We start from the raw sequence: 18,900 nt of genomic DNA on the forward strand, positions 1-18,900 counted from the left end.
TCTCTCATTCTGAGAGTTGTCTTTTCATCTTGTTTATTGTTTCCTCTGCTATGCAAAAGCTTTTAAGTTAATTAGGTCACATTTGTTTATTTTTGCTTTTATTTCCATTACTCTAGGAAGTGGGTCAAAGAGGATTTTGCTGTGATTTATGTCAAAGAATACACTGCTTATGTTCTCCTCTAAGAACTTTATAGTTTCTGGCCTTACACTGAAGTGTTCAATCCATTTTAAGTTTATTTTTGTGTATGGTGTTAGGAAGTGTTTTAATTTCATTCTTTTACACAAAGCTGTCCAGTTTTCCAAGTGCTACTTATTGAAGAGACTGACTTTTCTCCATTGTATATTCTCGCCTTGTTTGTCAAAGATAAGCTGCCCATAAGTGCATGGGTTTATCTCTGGGGCTCCTATCTTGTTCCATTGGTCTACATTTCTGTTTTTGTGCTGGTTCTACACAATCTTGATGACCGTAGCTTTGTAGTATAGTCTAAAGTTAGGAATGTTGATTCCTCCAGCTCCATTTTTCTTTCTCAAGATTGCTTTGGCTATTCAGAGTCTCTTGTGTTTCCATACAAATTGTGAATTTTTTTGTTCAAGTTCTGTGAAAAATACCATTGACAGTTTAATAAGGATTGCATTGAATCTATAGATTGTTTTGGGTAATATAGTCATTTTCACAATATTGATTCTTCCAATCCGAGAATATGATACATCTCTCCAGCTGGGTCATCTTTGATTTCTTTCATCAGTGTTTTATAATTTTCTGCATACAGGTCTTTTGTCCCTTTACGTGGGTTTCTTCCTGGGTATTTTATTCTTTCTGTTGCAGGGGTCAATAGGATTGTTTCCTTAATTTCTCTTTCTGATTTTCACTGTTAGTGTATAGGAAAGCAAGGGATTTCTGTGTATTAATTTTATATTCTGTGACTTTACTATACTCTTTGATTAGCTCTAGTAATATTCTGGTGGTATCTTTAGGATTCTCTATGCATAGTGTTGTTACCTGCAAACAGTGAGAGTTTTACTTCTTCTTTTCCAATCTGGATTTCTTTTCTTTTTCTTCTCTGACTGATGTGGCCAGGACTTCCAAAATTATATTGAATAATAGTGATGAGAGTGAACACCCTTGTCTTGTTCCTGACCTCAGAGAAAATGCTTTCAGTTTTTCACCATTGAGAATAATGTTTGCTGTGGGTTTGTCATAGATGCCCTTTATTATGTTGAAGTGGGTTCCTTTCGTGTCTACTTTCTGCAGAGGTTTTATCATAAATGGGTGTTGAATTTTGTCAAAATCTTTCTCTGCATCTATTGAGATGATCATATGGGTTTTAGCTTTCAATTTGTTAATATGGTGTAATCACATAGATTGATTTGCATATATTGAGGAATCCTTGCATGCTTGGAATAAAGCCCATTTGATCATGATGTAAGATCCTTTTGATGTGTTATTGGATTCTGTTTGCTAGAATTTTGTTGAGGATTTTTGCATCTATGTACATCAGTGATATTGGCCTGTAATTTTTTCTGGTTGTGGTATGAATTTGGGAGTTTTCCTTAGTCTGTAAGACTCTTTCAGAGTCAAGAGTTTGAGCAGGATAGGTGCCAGCTCTTCTTAAACTTTGGTAGAATTCATCTGTGTCCCTGTGGGGTTTTTTTTTGTTGTTTGTTTGTTTTAGGAAGATTTTTTATTAAGGTTTTGATTTCCGTGCTTGTGATTGATCTCTTAATATTTTCTCTTTCGTCCTGGTTCAGTCTTGGAAGGTTATAATTTTCTAAGAATTTGTCCATTTATTCCAGGTTGTCCATTTTATTGGAATATAGTTGTTTGTAGTAGTCTCTTATAAGCCTTTGTATTTCTGTGTTGCCTGTTGTAATTTCTCCTTTTTCATTTCTAATTTTATTGATTTCAGCCTTCTCCCTTTTCTTCTTGATGAGTCTGGCTAGTGATTTTTCATTTTTTTTTTTTTTTAATCTTCTCAAAGAACCAGGTCTTAGTTTCATTGATCTTTGCTATTGTTTCCTTCTTTTCTTTTTTTCACAACAAAGATCACACTATTTATTTACAAAGGCTAGTGTGGGAGTTGGGGGAGGTAGGGAGGGAAAACCACACAGACATCCTCTCTGGATTGCTTGGGACCTTTTCCCACTTGGAGAAAATTCAATATTGCCTCCATGTTCTCAGTAATGGGTACTCCAAGCAGACTAAGAAGCAGAGAGAGGAGGTGATCTGAGCCTTCTCTGTGTGCCACTAGAGTAAAGTCCAATTCCAGATCAAGGGCATCATTGTGGCACTCTCCTTTCCATCCTCAGATAGAACCTTCTGGCCTAGAGGGAAACAGCAAAAGCTCAAGGGCAGAAGCCAAGAAGCCAAAGGCCAGGGGTTCTAGACAGAAAGACTCCTCCCTGACTATTCCCAAAAAGCAATGAGGGGAGGAGTTAAAAGGGTGCCAGTCACAGCTCTGACAGCTTCAGAAGGGGTACCCACACTATCCTTGGGTTACCCGGTGCCCAGAGGCCCAGAGACTGAGCTCCCTAGGCTGTATGTATTCCTGACCTAGACTGACCCCTCAGTCTACTTCTGTCTGGTGGGAGAAAACTCTAAACCAGAAATCAACAAGGTATCCCCCCGCCCACTCAACTCACATGCACATGTGTGCTGTGCATGGCACCCCCCTCCCCCCCCCCACACACACAGCCACTGCAGAGACAGACTCCAATCCTCAGCATATCTTTTCAGCAGGAATTAAATCAGTGGTACTTGGAGATGCAGGCAGGTCCTGGGTTCATGGAAATGTGTGTGTATGTATTGAAGCATGTATGTTTGAGGAAACAGAACCAATATAATCCCCTGTGAGCCATACTGTTTAGCTCCACTGAACCCTTTTCTTCAACTCAAATTCCATTAACATCTCTAAGTCTCCTTTGCCAGGCCAGAGCCTGGACTCTCTGGCCTAAAAGAACGATTAGTGTTTCCATTCCCTGTCAATTCCAAGTCCTCAACTCAGGCTGTTTCCCCCATTCCCTTCCTCTAGAAAGTCTCATTCCCTCCTCCCCTAGCCAGGCTGGTCCAGGGCTTGTTAACATCTGCTCCAGAGTGCTGTTTCGCCTCTCCCTTTGGACAGAGAGAACAGGCATCTTCCTTCCCCTGCAAGTCCCAGTAAACCCTGTGAAAGTGAGGACAGGGAATGAGGAGGAAAAGCACAGCCTGCCTCACCTGCCCCGCCTTCAGAGTGTGGAAGTCTAGTACTGGGTGGGCTAGACGTGGGAGGGGATGGGGAAGCAAAATAAGGACGACTTACCAAAACTAAACATGAGACAAGCAAAACTCTAGCGGTAGAGATGGAAGACCCTGTTCCAATAAACCAGAGAATGGGTTTCTCCTCAACTCTGCACTGCTACTGAGAAGTCTGAAGGTTGCAAAAAGATGGTTGTGGGGCAAGGAGGAGGCGCCAATCAATAAAAACTGCACAAATAGCTCTGTTGCAAGCAGGGCCAGGAGAAAAGGTTCTATAAGAGGTGGAGAAGTAAAACCAGAATTCTGAGAGTTATGGGGCTGGGGCCCACACCTCTAAAGTCAACCTGCTGTCTGGAGAGGACAAAGGATAAAGACATAACAGAAGGGATGACCCAGAGAGGGTCTCATTGATAGAGAAACCAAACGTTGGCATCGAGGGAAAGGAGGGGCAGGAGGACCAGGGCTGAGAGGTTACGATAACTGAGAACCCAGGAGTCTCCTGATATCTGCTTTGATGTCCCCTCCTGTGGCTATCAGGGCCTGCAGTCTGGCCTTTCATGAAGCCCATGGAGTTGAGCTGCTCCAGCAGCTGCTGAAATCTCACTTCTTGAGTTTGCACCTGTGAACTTCCACTTCCGGCCAAAAGCTAGATCATCCACTGCATGAGCTGCTGCTGAGCACTGGAGGCACCTGTTGGAGAGGATGTGACTGGCAGGGCTGGAGAGGAGGTGGGCACCTTGGGCGCAGATTCCGCGTTGCTACCTGCCAAGGATGCTGAGGTCCAGGCCATCCCAGAAGAGCCAAGGCTGGGTACCAGCCTGGGGGCTTCAGTCTGCAAGGTCTGAAGTCCCTGCTGGATGTGCAGCAGTGCCTGCAAGGCTCGGGGATTGGTCAGACTGGAGAGCAACTCTGGATTCTGCAGCTGCTGCAGGAAGACTGGGAGCTGCAGGCAGAGCTGCTCCTGAAGCTAGGGGTTCCCTGTGAAGAGTGGCACATTCACCAAAGTCAGGGTTCTGAGCAAGCGTTTTCATCATGCTGCACATGTTATGCATCAGTTGGGGGTTCTCAGAGATCTGCTGGTGAAGGGCCTGCATTTCCAGGCTGTTGAACATCTCTGATTCCAGGCTCAGTTCAGTTCAATTGCTCAGTCATGTCCGAATCTTTGCGACCTCATGGACTAGAGCATGCCAGGCTTCCCAATTCATCAACTCCTGGAGCTTACTCAAACTCAGGTACATTGAATAGGTGATGCCATCCAACTATCTCATCCTCTGTCATCCCCTTCTCCTCCTGCCTTCAATCTTTCCCAGCATCAGGGTCTTTTCAAATGAGTCCGTTCTTCTCATCAGGTGGCCAAAGTATTGGAGTTTCAGCTTCAGCATCAGTCCTTCCAATGAATATTCAGGACTGATTTCCTTTAGGATGGACTGGTTGGATCTCCTTGCAGTCCAAGGGACTCTCAAGAGTCTTCTGCAATACCACAGTTCAAAAGCATCAATTCTTTGGTATTCAGCTTTCTTTATAGTCCAACTCTCACATCCATACATGACTATTGGAAAAACTATACCTTTGACTAGACAGACATTTGTTAGCAAAGCAATATCTCTGATTTTTAATATGCTATCTAGGTTGGTCATAACTTTTCTTCCAAGGAGCAAGCGTCTTTTAATTTCATGGCTGCAGTCACCATCTGCAATGATTTTGGACCCCCCAAAAATATAGTCTGTCACTGTTTCCATTGTTTCCCCATCTATTTGCCATTTAGTGATGGGACTGGATGCCATGATCTTAGTTTTCTGAATGTCGAGTGTTAAGCCAACTTTCTCACTCTCCTCTTTTACTGTCACCAAGAGGTTCTTTAGCTCTTCTTCGTTTTCTGCCAGGCTAACCGCATTGATCCCAAAGGGGCTGGAGACTGCTGGGGGTACCTGGATGGTCCCCAGGCACCCAGTAACCTCCCCACCAGACCCAGGGGCCTGGGAGGTGGGGGTCAAGGTGCTCCAGGGGTTAGGGAGCAGCTCTTGTTTCTCAGTCCGCAGAGGCTGGGAGGATGAGCTGTCCGAGTTCCCAGCCAGGAAAGAAAAGGGATTCTGCCAAACTGTTTCTGGGCAGCTGTAAACATGGGCCCTTTGATGTCCGTGTACATGTGGCAGAAGGCATTACACCCTCCAGGGATGCTCTCCAGATTGCTTAGAGCCTGGTCCTGCTTCTGCATCATCTCTTGCATCATGGCTGGATTTCCAGCAAGCTCCAGTCATCTGCCTCATAAGCTCAGGGTTGTAAGCATGTGATTGTGGTTTTCAGTCTGTCTGCCCTCTGATGGAGAAGGACAAGAGGCTTAAGGAAGCTTCCTGATGGGACAGACTGACTGAGGGGGAAACTGGGTCTTGTTCTGATGGGCAGGGCCATGCTCAGTAAGTTTTTAATCCAATTTTATGTTGATGGGTGGAGTTGTGTTCCCCGCTATTTACCTGGGCCAAACTGTGGTGGAAGCAATGAAGATAATGGTGACCTCCCTCAAAAGGTCCCAGGCATGCACTGCTCCACTCAGTGTCCCCAGCCCTGCAGCAGGCCTCCGCCAACCCACACCTCTGCCGGAGACCCCCAGACCCCCACAGGCAAGTCCAGGACGGTCTCCTGTGGGGTCACTGCTCCTGTCTCCTGGTGCACAAGGTTCTGTTGTGCCCTCCGAGAGTCTATTTCCCAGTCCTGTGTAAGTTCTGGCATCTCTAGGGTGGGGTTAATGGTGACCTCCTCCAAGAGGGCTTATACCTAACCCAAGTCTGCTGCACCCAGAGCCCCTGTCCCTGCAGCAGACCACCGCCGACCCATACCCCCACAGGAGACGCTCAAACACAGTTCTGTCTCAGTCTCTATGGGGTCTGTGGGTCCTGGCGCGCAGGTTTGTTTGAGCCCTCTCAGCATCTCTGGTGGGAACGGGGTTTGATTCTAAATGTGAATTCACCCCTCCTACCATCTTGCTGGGGCTTCTCCTTTGCCCTTGGATGTGCGGTATCTCCTCACAGCTCTCCAGCGCCTACCGTCTTACAGGGGTTTCTCTGACCTTGGATGTGGGGTATCTCCACACGGCTGGTCCAGCAAAGCGCAGCCGCCGCTCCTGACCTTAGACGTGGGGTATCCGCTCTCGGCCACCGCTCCTGACCTTGGACATGGGATGTCTCTTCTCGGCTGCTCCAGCGCCACGCAGCCGAAATCAGATTGATTATATTCTTTGCAGCCAAAGATGGAGAAGCTCTATACAGTCAGCAAAAACGAGACTGGGAGCTGACTGTGGCTCAGATCATGAATCCCTTATTGCCAAATTCACACTTAAATTGAAGAAAGAAGGAAAACCACTACACCATTCAGGTATGACCTAAATCAAATCCCTTACAATGATACAGTGGAAGTGACAATAGATTTAAGGGACTAGTTCTGATAGACAGAGTGCCTGAAGAACTATGGACAGAGGTTCATGACATTGTACAGGAGATGGAGCAAGACCATCTCCAAGAAAAAGAAATGCAAAAGAGCAAAATGGCTGTCTGAGGAGGCCTTACAAATAGCTGTGAAAAGAAGAGAAGCAAAAAGCAAAGGAGAAAAGGAAAGATATACCCGTTTGAATGCAGAGTTCCGAAGAATAGCAAGGAGAGAGAAGAAAGCCTTCCTCGGTGATCAGTGCAAAGAAATCGAGGAAAACAATAGAATGGGAAAGACTAGAGATCTCTTAAAGAAAATTACAGATGCCAAGGGAACATTTCATGCAAAGATGGGCTCAATAAAGGAAAGAAATGGTGTGGACCTAACAGAAGCAGAAGATATTAAGAAGAGGTGGCAAGAATACACAGAAGAACTATACAAAAAAGATCTTCACGACCCAGATAATCATGATGGTGTGATCACTCACCTAGAGCCAGACATCCTGGAATGTGAAGTTGAGTGGGCCTTAGGAAGCATCACTACGAACAAAGCTAGTGGAGGTGATGGAATTCCAGTTGATCTATTTCAAATCCTAAATGACGATGCTGTGAAAGTGCTGCACTCAATATGCCAACAAATTTGAAAACCTCAGCAGTGGCCACAGGACTGGAAAAGGTCAGTTTTCTTTCCAATCCCAAAGAAAGGCAATGCCAAAGAATGCTCAAACTACCTCACAATTGCACTCATCTCACATGCTAGTAAAGTAATGCTCAAAATTCTCCAAGATAGGCTTCAACAATATATGAACCGTGAACTTCCAGATGTTCAAGCTGGTTTTAGAAAAGGCAGAGGGATCTGAGGGAGACACGTGCACCCCGATGTTCATCGCAGCACTATTTATGGTAGCCGAGACATGGGGGCAGCCTGGATGCCCATCAGCAGACGAATGGATAGGGAAGCTGTGGTGTATATACACCATGGAATATTACTCAGCCATTAAAAAAATTCATTTGAATCGGTTCTGGTGAGATGGATGAAACTGGAGCCTATTGTGCAGAGTGAAGTAAGCCAGAAAGATAAAGAACATTACAGCATACTAACACATATATATGGAATTTAAAAAGATGGTAATGATAACCCTATATGAAAAACAGAAAAAGAGACACAGATGTACAGAACAGACTTTTGGACTCTGTGGGAGAAGGCGAGGGTGGGATGTTTCGAGAGAATAGCATCGAAACATGTATATTATCTATAGTGAAACAGATCACCAGCCCAGGTTGGATGCATGAGACAAGTGCTTGGGCCTGGTGCACTGGGAAGACTCAGAGGGATTGGGTAGAGAGGGAGGTGGGAGGGGGGATCGGGATGGGGAATACATGTAAATCCATGGCTGATTCATGTCAATGTATGACAAAACCCACTACAATATTGTAAAGTAATTAGCCTCCAACAAATAAAAGTAAGTGAAAAAAAATAAATAAAATAAATAGAAAAGGCCGAGGAACCAGAGATCAAATTCCCAATATCCACTGGATCATTGGAAAAGCAAGAGAGTTCCAGGAAAAAACACCTATTTCTGCATTATTGACTATGCAAAAGCCTTTGACCGTGTGGATCACAACAAGTTGTGGAGAATTCTGAAAGAGATGGGAATACCAGACCACCTTACCTGTCTCCTGAGAAATGTGTATACAGGTCAGGAAGCAACAGTTAGAACTGGACATGGAAAAACAGACTGGTTCCAAATAGGAAAAGGAGTACGTCAACACTGTATATTGTCACCCTGCTTACTTAACTTATATGTAGAGTATATTATGAGAAACGCTGGGCTGGATGAAACACAGGCTGGAATCTAGATTGCCAGGAGAAATATCAATAACCTCAGATATGCAGATGACACCACCCTTAGGGCAGAAAGCGAAGAACTAAAGAGCCTCTTGATGAAGATTAAAGAGGAGAATAAAATTGTTTGCCTAAAACTCAACATTCAGAAAACTAAGATCATGGCATCCGGTCCAATCACTTCATGGCAAACAGATTGGGAAACAATGGAAATGGTGAGACTTTATTTTTCTTGGCTCCAAAATCCTTGCAGTTGGTGACTGCAGCTATGAAATTAAAAGACTCCTTGAAAGCAAAGCCATGACCAACCTAGACATCATGTTACAAAGCAGAGACATTACTTTGCCAACAAAGGTCCATCTAGTCAAAGCTATGGTTCTTCCAGTAGCCATGTATGGATGAGAGAGTTGGACTACAAAGAAAGCTGAGTGCTGAAGAATTGATGCTTTTGAACTGTGGTGTTGGAGAAGACTGTTGAGAGTCCCTTGGACTGCAAGGAGATCCAACCAGTCCATCCTGAAGGAAATCAGTCCTGAATATTCATTGGAAGGACTGATGCTGAAGCTGAAACTCCAATACTTTGGCCACGTGATGGGAAGAACTGACCCATTTGAAAAGACCCTGATGCTGGGGAAGATTGAGGCAGGAGGAGAAGGGGACAAGAGAGGATGAGATGGCTGGATGGCATCACTGGCTCATGGACATGAGTTTGAGTAGCCCCGGGAACTGGTGATGGACGGGGAGGCCTGGCGTGCTGCAGCATGGGGCTGCAGAGTGGGACACAACCCAGCCACTGAACTGAACTATTACATTCTATGTGTGCACCGTGTCTTCTCTGTTCTCTCCCCTGTCAATGGGCATGTAGGCTGGTTCCACATTTTGGTTTTTGTAATTAGTGCTGTTGTAAACATTGAGCATGCATGTATTTTTTCGAATTACAGTTTTGTCTGGATATATGCCCAGGAGTGGCATTGCTGGATCATATGGCAACTCTATTTTTGGTTTTCTGAGGAAACTTCATACTATTTTCCATAGTGGCTACAACAATTTACATTTCCACCAACAGTGTACGAAGGCTGCCTTTTCTTCACATCCTCTCCAGCATTTACTGTTTGTAGATTTCTTAATGATAGCCATTCATGTGAGGTGATACCTCACCACAGTTTTGATTTGCATTTCTCTATTAACGATGATGACCATTCATGTATATTTTGGCTATTTGTATTTCTTTTTTGGAGAAATGTCTACTTAGGTCTTTTGCCCATTTTTCAACGAGGTTGCTTTTTGGTTTTGAATTGTATGAGCCGTTTGTATATTTTAGAAATTAAGTCCTTGTTGGTTGCATCATTTGGAAGTATTTTCTCACAGCCCATAGGTTGTCTTTTCATCTGTTTGTGATTTCCTTTGCTGTGAAAAGTTTATAAGTTTGATTTGGTCCCATTTATTTATTTTTGCTTTTATTTCTATTGCCTTGGGAGACTGACCTAAGAAAACATTAGTATGATTTACGTTCAAGAATGTTTTGCCTGTGTTTTCTTCAGGGAGTTTTATGGTATCATGTCTTATGTTTAAGCCTTTAAGCCATTTTGAGTTTATTTTTGTGTATGGTCGGCTTCTCAGGTGGCTCAGTGGTAAAGAACCTGTCTGACAACTCAGGAGACACAAGACATGTGGGTTCAATCCCTGGGCCAGGAAGACCCCCTGGAGGAGGAAACGGCAACCCACTCTGTCATTCTTGCCATGGACAGAGGAGCCTGGTAGGTCACAATCTCTGGGGCTGCAAAAAATTGGACATGACTTAGTGACTGTGCAGACATGGTGTGAGGGCGTGTTCTAACTTCACTGATTTACATGCAGCTGTCCAACTTTTCCACACTGCTTGTTGAAGAGACCATCTTTTCCCCATTTGACATTTTTGCCTCCTTTGTTGAAGATTAATTTTCCACAGGTGTGCAGGTTTATTTCCGGGTTCTCTATTCTGTCCCATTGGTCTGTTTTTGTGCCAGTACCACGCTGTTTTGATTACTGCAGCTTTGTAGCATTGTCCGAAGTCTGGGAGGGTTATGCCTCCTGCTTTGTTCTTTAGCCTCAGGATTGCTTTGGCAATTTGGGGTCTTTCATGGTTCCGTGTAAATTTTATGATTATTTGCTCTAATTCTGTGAAAAATGTCCTGGGTAATTTCATAGAGATTGCATTAAATCTGTAGATTGCCTTGGTTAGTATAGCCATTTTAACAATATTAAAGGGCATGGGATGGCTTTCCATTTCTTTCAATCATCTTCAGTTTCCTTTATTATGTAATTCTCAGCATGTAAGTTTTCCAGCTCCTTGGTGAGATTTATTCCTAAGTATTTTATTTTTTGATGTGTTTTTAAAAATGGGATTGTTTGTTTACATTCTCTATTTCATTGTTACTCTAAAAAAATGCAATCGATTTCTCTATGTTAATCTTGTATCCTGCTACCTTGCTGAGTTTATCAGTTCTAGAAGTTTTTGAGTGGAGTCTTTAGGGTTTTCTATACACATAGTATCACGTCATCTGCACATGAACAGTTTTATATCTCTTCCCTACCAACTTGAATACCTTTCCTTTCTTTCTCCTGTTGGACTGTTATGGCTAGGATTTCTAATATTATGCTGAAGAGAAGTGGTGAGAGTGGGCATCCTTCCCTTGTTCCATGCTTTAGCAAGAAGGCTTTCACCCTTTTGTGGCTATTATAATGGCTGTGGGTTTCTAATGAATAGCTTTTATTATGTTGAGATATGTTCCCTCTGTACTGACTTTTGTAAAGGTTTTTTTGTGTTTGTTTTACCATGAATGATGGATGTTAAATTTTACCACAGATTTTTCTGCATCTATTGAGATGATCAAGTGGTTTTTGTCTTTATTTTTGTTGATCTGGCATATCACATTGATTGATTTTCATATATTGAACCATCCTTTTGACCCTGGGAAGAACTCAACTTGGTCATGGTGCATGAACTTTTTTTATTTGTTGCTGGATTTGGGTTTCTGTTTGTTTGTTGAGAATGTTTGCATCTATATTCACCAAAGATACTTGCCTGTAATTTTTTTGGTAGTGTGTTTGTCTGGTTTTGCTATCAGAGTGATTGGTTTCTTCATAGAATGTCTTGTTCCCTCCTTGTCAATCTTCTGGAAGAGTTTGGGAAGAACTGGTACAAGTTATTTTTTTTAAATATATATTTGAATATACCTGTGAAGCCATTTCAACCTGGACTTTTGTTTGTAAAAAGTTTTTTGTTTTGTTTTATTACCAAGTTTACTTCACTTCTACTGATTGGTCTGTTCAAGTCCTCCTTGCAGTATTGGTGGGCTCTGTGTTTCTAGAAATTGTCCATTACTTCTAAGTAGTTGAATCTGTTGATGTATAGTTGTTCATAGTATTCTCTTGTGATTTTTTTCTGCAGTATCAGTTGTGATTTCTCCACTTTCATTTCTTAGTTTATTTGGGTTTTCTCTCTTTGCTTCCTGGTGAGCCTGGCCAGAGGTTTGTCAATTTTGTTTACACTTTCAAAGAAACAGCTCTTAGTATTATTGACTTTTTCTATTTTTTTTTAATCTCTATTTTATTTATTTTCCCTCTGATCTTTATTATTTCCTTCCTTCTGCTGACTTTTGGTTTTTTCTCATTCTTTTAGGTAGTATGTTAGGTTGTGTATTTGCAAATTTTCTTGCTTCTTTTCAGGGCCTGAATTGCTATGAATTTTCAAGACTGCTTTTCATGCAGCCCACAGATTTTGTATGGTTCTGCTTTGTCATTTGTCTCAAGGTATTTTTTAATTTCTTCTTTGATTTCATCATTAACTAATTGGTTTTTAAGTAGCATGTAGTTTAGTCTGCATGTAATTGTTTCTTGTTTGCTTGCTTCTTTTTCTGTGGTTTCTAGTTGCATGTCATTGTGATCAGAAAAGATGCTTGAATACTTCTAGACTCTTAAATTTGTTGAGACTTTTTTGTGCCCTGGTATGGCTAATCCTAGAGAATGTTTCATGTGCACTTGAGAGGTATGTGTACTCTTTTTCTGGATGAAATGTCCTGAAAATATCAATTGAGTCCTATCCTTTAGGGTCTCTGTTGCACTATTTTTGTTCTCAAATATCTGTCCACTGATGTGAGTGGGGTGTTAAAGTCTTCTACTATTATTGTATTCCCATTAGTTTCTCCCTTTATGTCTGTTAGTATTTGTTTTGTGTTTTTGGGTGCCCCTATATTGGGTGCACATAGGCTGATGAGTGTAATACCCTCTTTTATTGATCCTTGTATCATTATACAGTGCTCTTCTTTTTCTTTATAGCCTTTGCTTTAAAGTCTGTTTTTTCTGATATAATTATTGTGATCTCCACTTTCTTGTTCTGTTTGTACGAAATCTTTTTCCATCCCCTCACTTTCAGTCTATCTGTGTTCTTTGCCCTGAAGTGGGTTTCTTTTAGGCAGTTTTGTAGACTTTGATTTTTTTTAAATTCAACCTGCCATACTATGTTTTTTAATTGAAGGATTTCATCCATTGACATTTAAGGTAATTATTGATTGCTTTGCATATCTTGCCATTTTAACCCTTGTTTTCCTATTGGTTTTATACTATTTTTTTTTTCCTTTTGTGATTTGATGATTTTCTTTTGTATTATGCTTTCATTCTGTTCATTTTGCTTTTTGTGAATGTATTGTATGGTTTTGATTGGTGTTTACCCTGTTTTTCTAGTATGTTAACCCCTTCCTATATCTACTTGCTTTTAACTGCTAGTCATATAGGCTCAAACACATTCTAGAAAAAAAAAAAATCTACATTTTCTTACTATCATCCCCCACATTTTATGATTTTGTTGTCTTCTTTCAGATCTTCATATTCATCCTTTTGCTACTCGTTGTGGTTATCACTTTTACAGAACTTTTTTGATTTTTAAAAATCTGTGTACTAGCTTATTTAAATGATTTACTTTCCAATTCTTATGTTCTCTTTCCTATAGCTCTTACTTCCCTTCTATGTAGAGATGACTTTTCAATAGTTCCTTTAGGATAGGTTTAATATTGCTGTATTCTTTTTAGTTTTTGCTTATCTTAGAAATTCTTTCTCTTATTCTAAATGATAATCTTGCTAGGTAGAGTATCCCAGGTTGCAGATTTTTCTCTTTCAGGACTTTGAGAATATCTTACCACTGTTTTCTGGCCTGTAATGTTTCTATAGAGCAATCAGCTGATAGCCTTATGGCGGGGGGGGGGAGGTGTTCCTTTGTCATCTTTTTTTTTTTTTTTTTTGCTGCCTCTAGAATATTCTCTTTAACTTTTGTCATGCGGCACTAGTGGTAAAGAATCCTGTTACCAATGCAGGAGACATGAGACAGAAGTTTGATCCCTGGGTCAGGAAGATCCCCTGGAGTAGGAAATGGCAACCCACTCTAGTATTCTTGTCTGGAGAATCCCCATGGACAGAGAAGGCTGGCAGGCTACAGTCCATAAGCATCAGATACGACTGAAGCGACTCAGCATGCATACGTGTCTTGACGTATGTCTGTTTGTGTTTATCTTGTTTGAAACCCTCTGTGCTTCTTATATCTGGATATGTTTCCTTCTTTAGATTTGGGATATTTTTAGTCATAATTTCTTCAACCTCTTCAAATACAATAAGTCCCCTACGTATGAACCTTCAAGTTGGGAACTATCAGGGATGTGTGAGTTTGCACGTCCAATTACATAAGCTAGTTCACGTGTCTGGAGTACACTGTCACATGGATGCACCCTCTACGAGTGGATGTGCTTCTGTGCACTTTATTTGAGGACGCACTGTCAGTGTTTGAAACATAGGACGCAAATGTAGAACAGCACATGAAGCTTGCAGCGGCTCTTTAGAGCGCAATCCACTGCTACCGTTTCATCCATTATGAGGAGAAAAGAGCTACTACCCAGACATCACTGAATCATTCTTTTAAGACGGTAGACAGAATTTAAACCAGCAAGGAACCAGAACCTGTGCCATCCACGTTAGGCATGAGTGAAACCGCAGCTGACAATCCTTTAGCTCTACTATCTCCAACTTCCTCACCCTCCTCCAGTCAGTAACTCTTCTTGACTCTTCACTTGATGCCAGACCAGGTATGACAGCTGTGGTAGTGTAGTAGTGTACTTTCCAAGGTACTGTAAGATTAAAAATGTTTGTGTGTCTTATGTATCATGTGAAAAATCTTATATCATTATATATTTGTGTTATATAATGATATATATCATTAGCCAATTGTGTTAGCTGGGTACCTAGGTTAACTTCATTGGATTTATGAACAAATTGGACATGTGAACATGCCTTTGAAACCAAACTTGTTTGTATGTAGGGGACTTACTATACATTTTCAATCCCCTTTTCTCCTTCTGGAGTCATTATGCATATATTGGCATGCTTTATATTATCCCTTAAGTCTCATATTATTATTGTTGTTGTTGTTTTTCCTTTTGGCTTTCTGTCTGCCGTCCAGATTGGGTGATTTCTATTGTTCTGTCTTCCAGATCACTGATTCTTCTGAATTATTAATCCTGCTATTCAACGCCTTTAGCTCAGCTTTTGATCTGGCAAATGAATTTCCTAATTTTTCTTAGTTCTTTTTTGTAGTCTTTAGTTCCTTTTTAAAGCAATGTACATTTTTATCAATAGCCCTTTTTAATTTTTTTTCATGTGCACGCTGATTCTACTGAAAAGTGTAAAAGCAAGATGAGTTTTGTTACAGTCTTTTTACTCTCAGAAAATAAGTGAAAATTAACTCACTAATGAAATAGACAGTCTTCTTCAGAATCATGAAATCGAGTACTGAGAGAAATTCTACAGATAATAAAATCCGAATTGATAGTGAACCATCTATGTGCATTAATATATATTTCTATTTTTTTTATTAAAAATGAGTTTTTTTCATTTATTTTTATTAATTGGAGGCTAATTACTTTACAATATTGTAGTGGCTTCTGCCATACATTGACATGAATCAGCCATGGATTTACATGTGTTCCTCATCCTGAACCCCCCTCCCACCTCCCTCCCCATCCCATCCCCCTGGGTCATGCCAGTGCACCAGCCCTGAGCACTTGTCTCATGCATCCAACCTGGACTGGCGATCTGTTTCACATCTGATAATATACATGTTTTGATGCTGTTCTCTCAGATCATCCCACCCTCGCCTTCTCCCATAGAGTCCAAAAGTCTGTTCTATACATCTGTGTCTCTTTTTCTGTCTTGCATATAGCGTTATCATTACCATCTTTCTAAGTTCCATATATATGCATTAGTATACTGTATGGGTGTTTATCTTTCTGGCTTACTTCACTCTGTATAATGGGCTCCAGTTTCATCCATCTCATTAGAACTGATTCGAATGTATTCTTTTTAATGGCTGAGTAATATTCCATTGTGTATATGTACCACAGCTTTCTTATCCATTAGTCTGCTGATGGGCATTTATGGGCATTTATAATAGCCAGGACTTCAGTAGCCCTTTTAAAAATTCCTTCAGTATTTTCATTATCTCCCTTGAGTTTGGTGTCTATTAGACTGAAGAGATCTGTTTCATTGTTCTTTCAGGGGAATTCTCTTGATCTTTCCACTGGGAATGGTTCTTCTACTTCTTAACTTTACTTATATTTCTGTTACTCTATGAGTTTAGGAGAAACAATTACCTGCTGGTAGTCTTGGAGGTCTATTTTTATGTAGGAGCATCGTTGTGTAGCTTGTGAGGGTTTAATACTTACAGTGTGAGGGCTGTTTTTAGTACAGAGGTCTGCCGCCCGGTTCCTCAGACCGGGCTGGCCACTATGCCCGGGACAGGAGGTGTGACTGGTGGTGTGACGGCCAGAGCCTGCAGTGGGTCTTCACTGAGGCCTCCTCTTTGCTCTCTGGCTTCCAGAGCCCTGTCAGGGACAGAATCGACTTCCCCAGTGTGGTAGGAGAAGCTCCCAGATCTGTTGCTGAGCTGTGGTGTGAAACAGGTGGGACTGGAACGGTCCCACTGGGAGAGTAGCCACCAAGTAATCCTCCTCTGGAGTTGTCCAGCAGTAAGTGTGCTCTACCGTGTCACCTGTTGTGTGGGCTCACAAAGTACGCTGTTGTTGGCTCGGCCCTTGGCCCTGCCTCAACTGTGGGAACGCTGGCAATCAGCCCTGGTGTCCCTCAGGCACTGTTTTCACAGGGCCACCAGCACAGACCCACGGAAGTCAGGTTCCAGGACTGCAGTACTCATGCACCCGACCCACTGTGGGAGCTACTGGCAGCTTGGACCCTGGCCCAACCCAAGCCCCACATGCACGTGACCATAAAGCTCACGCTGCTAAGGCCAGACCCATCCCAGCAGCGGTAGCACCCATTGCTTGGACCTCCTGCAGGTGCTGAATTTACAAAGCCGGTGGAGATGTGAATCCGTGACCTGCACGGCCTTGGGGTAATTTCAGTCCTGTTTCCTAAGCTGTGCAGCCCCTGGGGCTTCGCTATGATTTCAGCCCCACCTCCATGTGGGGGCACCCTGCTGGCACCTGCTCCTAGAGCCCACTAAGGTGGTGGCTTGTGCAGGAGCCCACCGAGACCACAGCGCTCCCAGAGCCCATGGCGGTGGGCACGGGCGTGTGGAGAAGAGGCCCAAGCCCTGCCCCGCCCCTCACACCACTGGACAATGGAGGATGGGGCTTTGTCCCTATGGTGGCCCAGCTTCTTCCACCCCACCCCTGGTTGCAGCCACACACTGCAGCCACTTCAGGCGATCCCCACACAGCCAACTGCAGTCCTGTCCCTGGGACTGTCCTCTAAAGCCCGATTCCAGCACCCAGCCCCAGCCCATAGCAGCAGATGCACCTCTCAGGTTGGGGCGGGTGTGCAGGGTGGTGGCAGGACCGTCTGTGCAGGTCTCTGTTGTCTGCTTACACACACTGGCTGCTGCCTTTTCCTCTGAGCCTCCAGAGCTCCCTTTTCTGTCCTGGCTGACCTCCTCACTGGCAAAGGTGCTTCCCCAGATGCAGGAACATTTCCTTTCTCAGTTCCCTCCCAGGGGCACAGATCCCATCCTGCTTCCTCCTGTTTTTATTTCCTTTTGGCCTACCTAGTTGCATGATCTTTCTTGTCCTTTCAAGTGTTTGACATCTTCTATTGGTGTTTAGGTGTTCTATGAGAGTTGTTCCATTTGCAGATGTATTTTTAAAAATTATTTATTTGTTGTGCTGGGTCTTCATTGCTGTGCGAGCTTTTCTCTAGTTAGAGTGGGTGGGCACTGCTCTAGTTATAGCGCCTGGGCTTCTCACTGACGTGACTTCTCTTGTTGCGGAGCAGACTCTAGGTGTGTGGACTTCAGTAGTTGTAGCACGTGGGCTCAGTAGGTGTGTTCTCCGGCTCTATAGCACAGGCTCAATAGCTGTGGCGCACAGGCCTAGCTGTTTCGCAGCATGTGGGATCTCCCCAGACCAGGGGTCAAACCTGCATCGCGTGCACTGTATGTACGTGCTGAGTCACTCAGTTGTGTCTGACTCTGCAATCTCATGGACTGCAGCCCTGCCAGGCTCCTCTGTCCATGGGGGTTCTCCAGGCAAGAATACTGGAGTGGGTTGCCATGCCCTCCTCCAGGGGATCTTCCCAACCCAGGGATGGAACCCAGGTCTCCCACATTGCAGGCAGATTCTTTACCAACTGAGCCACCAGGGAAACCCCCATCTCCTGCATAGGAAGGCAGATTCCTTACCAAAGAACCAGCAGAGAAGCCCTGTAGATGTATTTCTGATGTATTTGCCGGAGGAAGTGAGTTCCATATCCTTCTACTCCACTAGCCTGATTGGAGTCCCCACAGATTCTTAAATGCATTATTTGCTGACTTAATTTTCTCTCCATGCTTTCAGCACAAAAATTCAACACCACTATACATAAAACAGGTAAACAACAAGTACCTACTACCGTATAGTGGTGGGAACTACTAATATACTCACTTTCTTGTCATAATCTATAATGGAAAAAAATCTAAAATAAAAAAATATATATACACACATAAACACAAAACCGGATCACTGAGCTGTAACACTTGAAACTAATGCAGTATTGTAAATTAACTATTAACTAAGAAAAAAAATCCAAAAAACCAAAACCCCTCAAAAAGCCTTATACTTCCACTACAGGGAATGAATACCTAGAAACTACAGGGCTAAACTGAAAACTCCAGCCTGCATTTATTAGCAATCTTGTTTCACTACCTTGTCATCAATGTTCAAAAACAGACCTGCAGCAGAAGACTCAGGGGAAATACAGAAGCTCTCTGTACAGACATATTCTTAAACTTTTGATAAGGTTCTACAGTGATAATTCTTGGAGAAAATAAAATGCCATGAGGCAATGGACAAAAAGAGCTTATGGGATAGAAAGCAAATCCAGTAACAGGA

At 42.7% G+C, this 18,900-nt stretch overlaps 1 pseudogene; it reads right to left on the reverse strand.

Moving 5' to 3' along the window:
• Window positions 1-3,275: 3,275 nt before the first annotated feature.
• On the reverse strand, window positions 3,276-17,091 carry LOC122697700 (annotated as a pseudogene).
• Between the last annotated feature and the right edge of the window lie 1,809 nt (window positions 17,092-18,900).

The sequence above is a fragment of the Cervus elaphus genome, chromosome 7 (assembly GCF_910594005.1).
Source record: "Cervus elaphus chromosome 7, mCerEla1.1, whole genome shotgun sequence".
In the NCBI taxonomy this organism is placed as follows: Eukaryota; Metazoa; Chordata; class Mammalia; order Artiodactyla; family Cervidae; genus Cervus; species Cervus elaphus.